Source organism: Podarcis vaucheri (genome assembly GCF_965113315.1).
Source record: "Podarcis vaucheri genome assembly, chromosome: Z".
Classification (NCBI taxonomy): Eukaryota; Metazoa; Chordata; class Lepidosauria; order Squamata; family Lacertidae; genus Podarcis; species Podarcis vaucheri.
In genome coordinates, this window is record NC_138758.1 from 16149396 (window position 1) to 16163271 (window position 13876).

Consider the following 13876-nt stretch of genomic DNA (forward strand, 5'->3'; position numbering starts at 1 on the left):
ATTTGCATTCAGGCTAGTGGATGTTGCGAGGCTACGCTGGCTGAGATGGGTGCAAACTGGTTTGGAAGCCTTGTTTCTTAACAGGCAGCCAAACAGAGGAGGAATCTGGGGGGACGCTGTCGGGTGTTGGCCATCCCACTCACCTGTTTGCGTTTGCCTTACAGGGATGTCTGGAGCCGGTGAGGTTTTCCCCAAGTCCAGTCTTAAAAGTCATCAAGAGAACCACAGGACATCCCTATTTACATCGGAGAAGTGAACGTGAAATACTGGCAGTGAGGAATGGACAAGGCTGTGGCCATACCTGAGAAAAGGAGCCTTGAAGGGAGACTGCAGGCAGACATCTGCTGCATTGCAAATGATGGGGCAGTGGGGAGAGAGAAGAAAATGAGGGAGGGAACATTAGGCCACATTAGGTGCACCACTGAACTGCTATGAAGTCACTTTAAACAGGCATGGCTTCCCCTCAGGGATTCTGGGAACTGTAGGTGGTTAAGGGGACGGAGACTTGTTACGGTGGTTAAGTATTAGGATTAGGATTAGGGGTAGGGTGGGGTGGGGGTAGGGGTAGGGTTCCCTTCATGCCAGGGAACTCTGGGAATTGTAGCTCTAGTTAAGGGTTAGAGTTAGGGTTAGCGTCAGGGGCAGGGGTAGGGTTGGGGTTCCCTTGGCAGGGAACTCTGGGAATTGTAGCTCTAGTTAGGGGGCAGGGTTAGGGTTCCCTTTTTGCCAGGGAACTCTGGGAATTGTAGCTGTAGTTAGGGGGCAGGTTAGGGTTCCCTTTTTGCCAGGGAACTCTGGGAATTGTAGCTCTAGTTAAGGCTTAAGGGTTAGCGTTAGGGCTAGAGTTAGGGTTAGCGTCAGGGGTAGGGGTGGGGGTAGGGGTAGGGGTAGAGGTAGGGTTCCCTTCTTGGCAGGGAACGGGGGCCCCTAACAACTCTTGGCACCCTTTTCCAACTATAGCTCCCAGAGTCTTTGGGGGTGTTTAAGCCATGAGTGTTTAAAGCGGCTTCATAGCGAATTAAATGGTGTGGATGGGGCCATGGCCTCCCTCACCCCACTGCCTCTTATTAATGAAGAATCGAAAGGATTTCCCAATTCAGATCTCTCGCAAACAGGAAACAGAAATGGAATGGACAAGGCTGTGGCCATTCTTGTGAGAAGGAGCTTTGAAGGGAGACTGCAGGCGGACATCTGCTGCATTGCAAGTGATCGGCCAGTGGGGAGAGAGACAAAAATGAGGGAGGGAACATTAGGCCACATTAGGTGCACCACTGAACTGTTATGTAGTCTCTTTAAACAGGCATGGCTTCCCCTCAGGGATTCTGGGAACTGTAGGTGGTTAAGCGGACGGAGACTTGTTACGGTGGTTAAGTATTAGGATTAGGATTAGGAGTAGGGTAGGGGTGGGGGTGGGGGTAGGGGTAGGGTTCCCTTCTTGCCAGGGAACTCTGGGAATTGTAGCTGTAGTTAGGGGGCAGGGTTAGGGTTCCCTTTTTGCCAGGGAACTCTGGGAATTGTAGCTGTAGTTAGGGGGCAGGGTTAGTGTTCCCTTCTTGCCAGGGAACTCTGGCAATTGTAGTTCTAGTTAAGGCTTAAGGGTTAGCGTTAGGGTTAGGGTTAGCGTCAGGGGTAGGGGTGGGGTGGGGGTAGGGGTAGAGGTAGGGTTCCCTTTTTGGCAGGGAACGGGGCTCCCTAACAACTCTTGGTACCCTTTTCCAACTATAGCTCCCAGAGTCTTTGGGGGTTGTTTAAGCCATGAGTGTTTAAAGCGGCTTCATAGCGCATTAAATGGTGTGGATGTGGCCATGGCCTCCCTCACCCCACTGCCTCTTATTAATGAAGAATCGAAAGGATCTCCCAATTCAAATCTCTCGGAAACAGGAAACAGAAAGAAGACTTTGTATCTCAAGCCATTTTGGAAGGTCTTAACTTGAAATGCCAATAAAGGTATTTTTATTGTATTGTGTTGTATAGTGTTGTGATTACCATGGGAAGTAGGGTGGCAAAATACGTTTGTCTTTCTGCATGCGTTTATGGTAGGCATTTTGCACTCACCTGAACCCTTGCAGGGAAAGGGACAGGGCACAATGGGAAAGGTTGGGGCAACTGGGCTGCTTAAACCACACCCCTTTTCCAACGGAAGCACCATGGGGGGGGCCATCTGAGAGAGAACAACAGAACACAGAACAAAGAAGACGGAAGTGGCGCACAGTTCCTTCTGTTCCCTCTCTTCCAAAGAATGGAACGTCAACACCCAGAACATGTGATAAGGTAGTCACAAACACTCTGCAGCACGGGAGAGAATGAAACTGCGGACATCCAGCACCCGCTTCTCTGCTTCTCTCGAACTCTTTGACTGTAACCCTGTCCAATCTTTTTTCAAAGAGGACATCTGCAAATTTAGAGGAGTGGCAAGGAGGAGCTGAAGTGTTGCAGGTGGAAAGGGACAACCAGAGGCCTACAAAAAAGAATTACAAGGAAAACAAGATTTGGACATTGAGAATTTGGACTGAAATTAAGAATGAAGAATGGAGTGATCTCTTCATGGGGAGATCGGAAGAAATATGGATTACAAATCTGACCAAGATAAAAGTTGGAGCTTTTCGGACATCTGGACTCAAAAGAAGCAAGAAACATGATTAGGGCTCCGCTTTTGAAAATGGAGGACTGGTTGGAAGTAACATGGAGTTTGCTGGGATAGAGCTCCTCCGAGACTTGATGACCAACATAAAGGGCTATCAACAAAACAGGCAGAGAGGGATTGAGAGAAATTTGAAGGCCTCGGACGTGAGGAATCCAGGCTAAGAACTGATATTATGGACATATTTTGGGGATTGAAACTGGGGAGGGGGGAGGGAGAGCTTTTGAATCCAAAGGGTGTACAATTTTATGTTGTTCTCTTATTTCTAAGTATGTTTAGTAATTACTATAAAAGTGGGAAATCTGTGGAAGGGAACTTGGGTTGACTTTAGGAAAAGACATAAAAGATTAGTATTACGAATTAATTGAGGTTTAAGCTAAATCTGGTTAATAAGAACTTGCTGAGTTAACTATTGGAATTGGGATGTATGAGGGGGAGGTGCGGGGAAGTCAGGGGAAGTGGTTAAGAAAGTAAGATTCTGAAATTATGCATGTTTGTGTCTGTGTCTTTGTGTCTGTGTTGTGTTTTGTATAAAATTTGAAAACCCAATAAATTTTTTTTTAAAAAAAATCTTTTTTCAAAGAGGGCCAGATTTGATGAAGTGAAGGGCCGTGAGGGCCGCCAAAACAGCCCCCTTTTTAGGGTTTTACCCCAGGAAATAAACTGCCACAGGGGCCAGATTAAACTGACTGGTGGGCTGGATTAGGCCCCCCAAATGGACCTTGGACATGCCTGATAAGCGCACAAACAAGATGTAGCGTGTGCACCATTTCATGTTTTACTGGAAAACTTCAGGTCACTGTTAGCTGGTAGGCTTGGCCTTGGGGGGAAATCCCCCCCCTTGAATCTGACTTAGGATTTCAGCACTGCCACTACAGAGTGACAGTGTCATCATAATTTCACCCTGGCAACCAGCTGCTTCATTTCCACTTACTTGAAAGGCAGGTCATTGAGTATTTATTTTATTTATTTATTTTTGTATGAAATATTTATTAAGTTTTCCATAACTGAACACGTGGCCACTTTCTTTCCCTAGGAATTGCATCCCTAGCATTGCATGCTCCCCCCAGCCCCTCCCCAAAGCTGGCTGCACCCCAAGGCGTTTTGCACTCACCTGAACCCTTGCAGGGAAAGGAGCAGGGGACAATGGGAAGGGGCGTGGTGACCAGGCTGTTTAAACCACACCCCTTTTCCAACAGAAGCGGCAAGGGGGGTCAGTATCCAGCACCCCCTTCTCTGCTTCTCTTGAATTCTTTGACTTTATGGGGACAAACACAATTTCTGGAAAGAGATTGTTGGTAAGACATGGCTCAAAGTAAGGCAATGGGCTGGCACTGAAGCCAGTTAGGCTGCTTTAGACTGACATAATGCACACTTTAGAGTGAGTTCCAACAACAGTTTCCCTATTCTCATGAAGAAAAGATGCCCAAAGAGTTCAAATGATGCTTCTCCATAACAGGGTTGTGCATTGTTGGTTACATTTTGACAGCAATAATATGAAGATTTACAAAACATAAGAAAAGATCCCTGCCTGATCAGACTAGAGACCGATCTGGTTCAGTGTTCTGTTTCAACAACGGCCACCTAGATGCCTATGGGAAGCCCACAAGTTGGGCATGCGCACAATAGTGCTCATTTCAATGCAGCCACTACATATGACTCCTCCACAGTATGTTAAAATTGTTACTAAAATCACCCCCTTACTGTACCTAAAGCAAATTTGTGGAGGTGCACTTGTAAGTTCTGTGGGAGTGATTCCATTATTAAAGGAATATATGTTCCTGAGTATGTTTGCCGGACTGAAAGGTGTCCTGGAAGTCTGATTTAGGCCTCTTACTTGTCTGGATGGAGGACAGAAAAGCATGTGCAGAAATTAGCCTCCAATACACATTAAGATCTATGTTAGTAGTTCCACCCCCTTTTGCCTCGGCCCCACCCACTACTGTACAGGCATTTATTTTGTGTTTTTATCTCTTATTTATATGCTATAAACCACCCTGAGAACGACAGATGAATACAGGTAAACAAATTTGTTTGTTTGTTTGGTGGCTGTTTGAAGATTGCCTGAAGGGGAATGTGGCCCTGGTTAAAAACCAAAATAATATCAGGAGCTGCAGTTAAAACAGAGGCAAATGTGGTCATTCGCTTGAGTGAAATAATCAAGAAACTTCAAACAATACCCCCTCCCTCTGAAATATTTCCATCTGTGCACTCTCTCTCTCTCTCTCTCATATGCACACACAAAGAAAGAGAGAGCGAGAGAGATAGAAGGAAGGAAGGAAGGAAGGAAGGAAGGAAGGAAGGAAGGAAGGAAGGAAAGAAAGAAGGATGGACCTACTCAGAAAGGTACCATCAAGCATATGAAAGCTCTGAGTAACATTCAGTTAATGGAGAAATAACTTCTCCCAGGAAGCAAAGACTTCTTCGCTGGTCTTATCCAAAACTAGCCAAGCCTCCCAGCAGCTGTTCTTGCTGCATTTGCATTTTGCACATCAGATTCACACTCCCAGAAGGCAAGATACACTATTGATTAAAGATTAAAACATGATCTGGGGTTCTACTGGGCAAAAGATGCAGGGGGAAGTAAAATGGCACTGTGCTGAAATGGTTTCAAAATTTCTGATTTTGGAGTGCATTCTTTGACTTTCTGAAACTTGCAGCATTTCTTGGAGTGCTACATTAAAAGTATTCTCTTGGAAGTCTTCCTTTGTAACCTAAGAAAGCTGCCTGGATCAGGCCAGTGGCCCAAGTTCAGCATCCCATTCTCACAGATGCCTGTGCAAAAACTGCAAGCAGAATCTGACCACAACAGCCTTCCTGATTCTCAGGAACTGATATGCAGAAATATGCCGCCTCTGAACCTGGAGGTACTACATAGCCATCACTTGACACATCGCTCATTTCACATGGCATTCACCTGGATCCCCCCCCCCCCAAGAATCTGGGAGCCATAGTTTGGGTCATTGGGTTTGGTGCTTTTGTAACTGGCTTTATAATGGGTTTTAGTCAAATACAATAAATGATTGATTGATTGTCTGATTGATGAAAAAGTGTTTTTTTCCTGAGATGGTAACTTTCTCTCTGCATGTCATTCCTTGAACAGCTTCCAGTGCAAAGATAAGGCTTGCTTTCATTGCTCTGTTCATTTGTGCATTTGACTAGTGTTGTGGGGAGGGAAATGCAACCACTGGGCCTAAAAATGTCCCCCTCCTGCCCACTTGGGTTTCAAATGTGGCCTTCACAGACATTGGCACAACTTGTGTGTGTGTGTGTGAGGTGTGCTCACCATTGTGAGGGCTGAGGGAGTGATGGTGATGCCTCCCCAGCTGCTGCCATTGTCCGTGGGTTGATTGTGATGTGACAAAAGCATTTGGCTGCTGAGCGGGTATAAATGTGGGCCAAGGCGCAAGCCTCAGCAGTTGCCCTCCCCAGAGAGAAATGGGCAGCTCGGTGGCACTCAGCCCAGATGGTCTCCTGTCCCGTGGCGGCAAGCTGGCAAGCGGAAGGAGACAATTGCCCGGTGCTGGGATGCTGTGGCCCTGGTGGCCTCCTGTCCCGTGGCGGCAAGCTGGCAAGCGGAAGGAGACAATTGCCCGATGCTGGGATGCTGTGGCCCTGGTGGCCTCCTGCCCCGTGGTGGCAAGCTGGCAAGCGGAAGGAGGCAATGGCCCGGTGTTGGGATGCTGTGGAGCAAGGAGAAGGCAAGTACAAAGATTACTTGCTGGTGGGATCGCTACTTGAAGGTGACTGACACTCAGCTCTGAAGCTGGTTGATGTCTGGCAATGGACCTGATGAGGTTGCAGCTGGTGGATGGTTGTCAGAAGAATTTGCATTCAGGCTAGTGGATGTTGCGAGGCTACGCTGGCTGAGATGGGTGCAAACTGGTTTGGAAGCCTTGTTTCTTAACAGGCAGCCAAACAGAGGAGGAATCTGGGGGGACGCTGTCGGGTGTTGGCCATCCCACTCACCTGTTTGCCTTTGCCTTACAGGGATGTCTGGAGCCGGTGAGGTTTTCCCCAAGTCCAGTCTTAAAAGTCATCAAGAGAACCACAGGACATCCCTATTTACATCGGAGAAGTGAACGTGAAATACTGGCAGTGAGGAATGGACAAGGCTGTGGCCATACTTGAGAGAAGGAGCTTTGAAAGGCGACTGCAGGCGGACATCTGCTGCATTGCAAATGATGGGGCAGTGGGGAGAGAGAAGAAAATGAGGGAGGCAACATTAGGCTACATTAGGTGCACCACTGAACTGCTATGAAGTCATTTTAAACAGGCATAGCTTCCCCTCAGGGATTCTGGGAACTGTAGGTGGTTAAGGGGACGGAGACTTGTTACGGTGGTTAAGTATTAAGATTAGGATTAGGATTAGGGGTAGGGTGGGGGTGGGGGTAGGGGTAGGGTTCCCTTCATGCCAGGGAACTCTGGGAATTGTAGCTCTAGTTAAGGGTTAGAGTTAGGGTTAGCGTCAGGGGCAGGGGTAGGGTTGGGGTTCCCTTGGCAGGGAACTCTGGGAATTGTAGCTCTAGTTAGGGGGCAGGGTTAGGGTTCCCTTTTTGCCAGGGAACTCTGGGAATTGTAGCTCTAGTTAAGGCTTAAGGGTTAGCGTTAGGGCTAGAGTTAGGGTTAGCCTCAGGGGTAGGGGTGGGGGTAGGGGTAGGGGTAGAGGTAGGGTTCCCTTCTTGGCAGGGAACGGGGCCCCCTAACAACTCTTGGCACCCTTTTCCAACTATAGCTCCCAGAGTCTTTGGGGGTGTTTAAGCCATGAGTGTTTAAAGCGGCTTCATAGCGAATTAAATGGTGTGGATGGGGCCATGGCCTCCCTCACCCCACTGCCTCTTATTAATGAAGAATCGAAAGGATTTCCCAATTCAGATCTCTCGCAAACAGGAAACAGAAATGGAATGGACAAGGCTGTGGCCATACTTGAGAGAAGGAGCTTTGAAGGGAGACTGCAGGCGGACATCTGCTGCATTGCAAGTGATGGGGCAGTGGGGAGAGAGACAAAAATGAGGGAGGGAACATTAGGCCACATTAGGTGCACCACTGAACTGTTATGAAGTCACTTTAAACAGGCATGGCTTCCCCTCAGGGATTCTGGGAACTGTAGGTGGTTAAGGGGACGGAGACTTGTTACGGTGGTTAAGTATTAGGATTAGGATTAGGGTTAGGGGTAGGGTAGGGGTGGGGGTGGGGGTAGGGGTAGGGTTCCCTTTTTGCCAGGGAACTCTGGGAATTGTAGCTGTAGTTAGGGGGCAGGGTTAGGGTTCCCTTCTTGCCAGGAACTCTGGGAATTGTAGCTGTAGTTAGGGGGCAGGGTTAGGGTTCCCTTCTTGCCAGGGAACTCTGGGAATTGTAGCTGTAGTTAGGGGGCAGGTGTGAGGGTTCCCTTCTTGCCAGGGAACTCTGGCAATTGTAGTTCTAGTTAAGGCTTAAGGGTTAGCGTTAGGGTTAGGGTTAGCGTCAAGGGTAGGGGTGGGGGTAGGGGTAGAGGTAGGGTTCCCTCCTTGGCAGGGAACGGGGCTCCCTAACAACTCTTGGTACCCTTTTCCAACTATAGCTCCCAGAGTCTTTGGGGGTTGTTTAAGCCATGAGTGTTTAAAGCGGCTTCATAGTGCATTAAATGGTGTGGATGTGGCCATGGCCTCCCTCACCCCACTGCCTCTAATTAATGAAGAATCGAAAGGATCTCCCAATTCAAATCTCTCGGAAACAGGAAACAGAAAGAAGACTTTGTATCTCAAGCCATTTTGGAAGGTCTTAACTTGAAATGCCAATAAAGGTATTTTTGTTGTATTGTGTTGTATAGTGTTGTGATTACCATGGGAAGTAGGGTGGTAAAATACGTTTGTCTTTCTGCATGCGTTTATGGTAGGCATTTTGCACTCACCTGAACCCTTGCAGGGAAAGGGACAGGGCACAATGGGAAAGGGTGGGGCAACTGGGCTGCTTAAACCACACCCCTTTTCCAACGGAAGCACCATGGGGGTGGGCCGTCCGAGAGAGAACAACAGAACACAGAACAAAGAAGACGGAAGTGGCGCACAGTTCCTTCTGTTCCCTCGCTTCCAAAGAATGGAACGTCAACACCCAGAGCATGTGATAAGGTAGTCACAAACACTCTGCAGCACGGGAGAGAATGAAACTGCGGGCATCCAGCACCCGCTTCTCTGCTTCTCTCGAACTCTTTGACTGTAACCCTGTCCAATCTTTTTTCAAAGAGGACATCTGCAAATTTAGAGGAGTGGGAAGGAGGAGCTGAAGTGTTGCAGGTGGAAAGGGACAACCAGAGGCCTACAAAAAAGAATTACAAGGAAAACAAGATTTGGACATTGAGAATTTGGACTGAAATTAAGAATGAAGAATGGAGTGATCTCTTCATGGGGAGATCGGAAGAAATATGGATTACAAATCTGACCAAGATAAAAGTTGGAGCTCTTGGGACATTTGGACTCAAAAGAAGCAAGAAACATGATTTGGGCTCCGCTTTTGAAAATGGAGGACTGGTTGGAAGTAACATGGAGTTTGCTGGGATAGAGCTCCTCCGAGACTTGATGACCAACATAAAGGGCTATCAACAAAACAGGCAGAGAGGGATTGAGAGAAATTTGAAGGCCTCGGACGTGAGGAATCCAGGCTAAGAACTGATATTATGGACATATTTTGGGGATTGAAACCGGGGAGGGGGGAGGGAGAGCTTTTGAATCCAAAGGGTGTACAATTTTATGTTGTTCTCTTATTTCTAAGTATGTTTAGTAATTACTATAAAAGTGGGAAATCTGTGGAAGGGAACTTGGGTCGACTTTAGGAAAAGACATAAAAGATTAGTATTACGAATTAATTGAGGTTTAAGCTAAATCTGGTTAATAAGAACTTGCTGAGTTAACTATTGGAATTCGGATGTATGAGGGGGAGGTGCGGGGAAGTCAGGGGAAGTGGTTAAGAAAGTAAGATTCTGAAATTATGCATGTTTGTGTCTGTGTCTTTGTGTCTGTGTTGTGATTTGTATAAAATTTGAAAACCCAATATTTATTTTTTTAAAAAAAATCTTTTTTCAAAGAGGGCCAGATTTGATGAAGTGAAGGGCCGTGAGGGCCGCCAAAACAGCCCCTTTTTTAGGGTTTTACCCCAGGAAATAAACTGCCACAGGGGCCAGATTAAACTGACCGGTGGGCTGGATTAGGCCCCCCAAATGGACCTTGGACATGCCTGATAAGCGCACAAACAAGATGTAGCGTGTGCACCATTTCATGTTTTACTGGAAAACTTCAGGTCACTGTTAGCTGGTAGGCTTGGCCTTGGGGGGAAATCCCCCCCCTTGAATCTGACTTAGGATTTCAGCACTGCCACTACAGAGTGACAGTGTCATCATAATTTCACCGTGGCAACCAGCTGCTTCATTTCCACTTACTTGAAAGGCAGGTCATTGAGTATTTATTTTATTTATTTATTTTTGTATGAAATATTTATTAAGTTTTCCATAACTGAACACGTGGCCACTTTCTTTCCCTAGGAATTGCATCCCTAGCATTGCATGCTCCCCCCAGCCCCTCCCCAAAGCTTGCTGCACCCCAAGGCGTTTTGCACTCACTTGAACCCTTGCAGGGAAAGGAGCAGGGGACAATGGGAAGGGGCGTGGTAACCAGGCTGTTTAAACCACACCCCTTTTCCAACAGAAGCGGCAAGGGGGGTCAGTATCCAGCACCCCCTTCTCTGCTTCTCTTGAATTCTTTGACTTTATGGGGACAAGCACAATTACTGGAAAGAGATTGTTGGTAAGACATGGCTCAAAGTAAGGCAATGGGCTGGCACTGAAGCCAGTCAGGCTGCTTTACACTGACATAATGCACACTTTAGAGTGAGTTCCAACAACAGTTTCCCTATTCTCATGAAGAAAAGATGCCCAAAGAGTTCAAATGATGCTTCTCCATAACAGGGTTGCGCATTGTTGTTTACATTTTGACAGCAATAATATGAAGATTTACAAAACATAAGAAGAACATCCCTGCCTGATCAGACTAGAGACCGATCTGGTTCAGTGTTCTGTTTCAACAACGGCCACCTAGATGCCTATGGGAAGCCCACAAGTTGGGCATGCGCACAATAGTGCTCATTTCAATGCAGCCACTACATATGACTCCTCCACAGTATGTTAAAATTGTTACTAAAATCACCCCCTTACTGTACCTAAAGCAAATTTGTGGAGGTGCACTTGTAAGTTCTGTGGGAGCGATTCCATTATTAAAGGAATATATGTTCCTGAGTATGTTTGCCGGACTGAAAGGTGTCCTGGAAGTCTGATTTAGGCCTCTTACTTGTCTGGATGGAGGACAGAGAAGCATGTGCAGAAATTAGCCTCCAATACACATTAAGATCTATGTTAGTAGTTCCACCCCCTTTTGCCTCGGCCCCACCCACTACTGTACAGGCATTTATTTTGTGTTTTTATCTCTTATTTATATGCTATAAACCACCCTGAGAACGACAGATGAATACAGGTACACAAATTTGTTTGTTTGTTTGGTGGCTGTTTGAAGATTGCCTGAAGGGGAATGTGGCCCTGGTTAAAAACCAAAATAATATCAGGAGCTGCAGTTAAAACAGAGGCAAATGTGGTCATTCGCTTGAGTGAAATAATCAAGAAACTTCAAACAATACCCCCTCCCTCTGAAATATTTCCATCTGTGCACTCTCTCTCTCTCTCTCTCATATGCACACACAAAGAAAGAGAGAGCGAGAGAGATGAAGGAAGGAAGGAAGGAAGGAAGGAAGGAAGGAAGGAAGGAAGGAAGGAAGGAAGGACCTACTCAGAAAGGTACCATCAAGCATATGAAAGCTCTGAGTAACATTCAGTTAATGGAGAAATAACTTCTCCCAGGAAGCAAAGACTTCTTCGCTGCTCTTATCCAAAACTAGCCAAGCCTCCCAGCAGCTGTTCTTGCTGCATTTGCAGTTTGCACATCCGATTCACACTCCCAGAAGGCAAGATACACTATTGATTTAAGATTAAAACATGATCTGGGGTTCTACTGGGCAAAAGATGCAGGGGGGAAGTAAAATGGCACTGTGCTGAAATGGTTTCAAAATTTCTGATTTTGGAGTGCATTCTTTGACTTTCTGAAACTTGCAGCATTTCTTGGAGTGCTACATTAAAAGTATTCTCTTGGAAGTCTTCCTTTGTAACCTAAGAAAGCTGCCTGGATCAGGCCAGTGGCCCAAGTTCAGCATCCCATTCTCACAGATGCCTGTGCAAAAACTACAAGCAGAATCTGACCACAACAGCCCTCCTGATTCTCAGGAACTGATATGCAGAAATATGCCGCCTCTGAACCTGGAGGTACTACATAGCCATCACTTGACATATCGCTGAGTTCACATGGCATCCACCTGGCTCCCCCCCCCCCAAGAATCTGGGAGCCATAGTTTGGGTCATTGGGTTTGGTGCTTTTGTAACTGGCTTTATAATGGGTTTTAGTCAAATACAATAAATGATTGATTGATTGTCTGATTGATGAAAAAGTGTTTTTTTCCTGAGATGGTAACTTTCTCTCTGCATGTCATTCTTTGAACAGCTTCCTGTGCAAAGATAAGGCTTGCTTTCATTGCTCTGTTCATATGTGCATTTGACTAGTGTTGTGGGGAGGGAAATGCAACCACTGGGCCTAAAAATGTCCCCCTCCTGCCCACTTGGGTTTCCAATGTGGCCTTCACAGATATTGGCACAACTTGTGTGTGTGTGTGAGAGAGAGAGAGAGAGAGAGGTGTGCTCACCATTGTGAGGGCTGAGGGAGTGATGGTGATGCCTCCCCAGCTGCTGCCATTGTCCGTGGGTTGATTGTGATGTGACAAAAGCATTTGGCTGCTAAGCGGGTATAAATGTGGGCCAAGGCGCAAGCCTCAGCAGTAGCCCTGCCCAGAGAGAAATGGGCAACTCGGTGGCACTCAGCCCAGATGGTCTCCTGCCCCGTGGCGGCAAGCTGGCAAGCGGAAGGAGACAATTGCCCAATGCTGGGATGCTGTGGCCCTGGTGGTCTCCTGTCCCGCGGCGGCAAGCTGGCAAGCGGAAGGAGACAATTGCCCGGTGCTGGGATGCTGTGGCCCTGGTGGTCTCCTGTCCCGTGGCGGCAAGCTGGCAAGCGGAAGGAGACAATTGCCCGATGCTGGGATGCTGTGGCCCTGGTGGTCTCCTGCCCCGTGGTGGCAAGCTGGCAAGCGGAAGGAGGCAATGGCCCGGTGTTGGGATGCTGTGGAGCAAGGAGAAGGCAAGTACAAAGATTACTTGCTGGTGGGATCGCTACTTGAAGGTGACTGACACTCAGCTCTGAAGCTGGTTAATGTCTGGCAATGGACCTGATGAGGTTGCAGCTGGTGGATGGTTGTCAGAAGAATTTGCATTCAGGCTAGTGGATGTTGCGAGGCTACGCTGGCTGAGATGGGTGCAAACTGGTTTGGAAGCCTTGTTTCTTAACAGGCAGCCAAACAGAGGAGGAATCTGGGGGGACCCTGTCGGGTGTTGGCCATCCCACTCACCTGCTTGCCTTTGCCTTACAGGGATGTCTGGAGCCGGTGAGGTTTTCCCCAAGTCCAGTCTTAAAAGTCATCAAGAGAACCACAGGACATCCCTATTTACATCGGAGAAGTGAACGTGAAATACTGGCAGTGAGGAACTGACAAGGCTGTGGCCATACCTGAGAAAAGGAGCCTTGAAGGGAGACTGCAGGCAGACATCTGCTGCATTGCAAATGATGGGGCAGTGGGGAGAGAGAAGAAAATGAGGGAGGGAACATTAGGCCACATTAGGTGCACCACTGAACTGCTATGAAGTCACTTTAAACAGGCATGGCTTCCCCTCAGGGATTCTGGGAACTGTAGGTGGTTAAGGGGACGGAGACTTGTTACGGTGGTTAAGTATTAGGATTAGGATTAGGATTAGGGGTAGGGGTGGGGGTGGGGGTAGGGGTAGGGTTCCCTTCATGCCAGGGAACTCTGGTAATTGTAGCTCTAGTTAAGGGTTAGAGTTAGGGTTAGCGTCAGGGGCAGGGGTAGGGTTGGGGTTCCCTTGGCAGGGAACTCTGGGAATTGTAGCTCTAGTTAGGGGGCAGGGTTAGGGTTCCCTTTTTGCCAGGGAACTCTGGGAATTGTAGCTGTAGTTAGGGGGCAGGGTTAGGGTTCCCTTTTGCCAGGGAACTCTGGGAATTGTAGCTCTAGTTAAGGCTTAAGGGTTAGCGTTAGGGC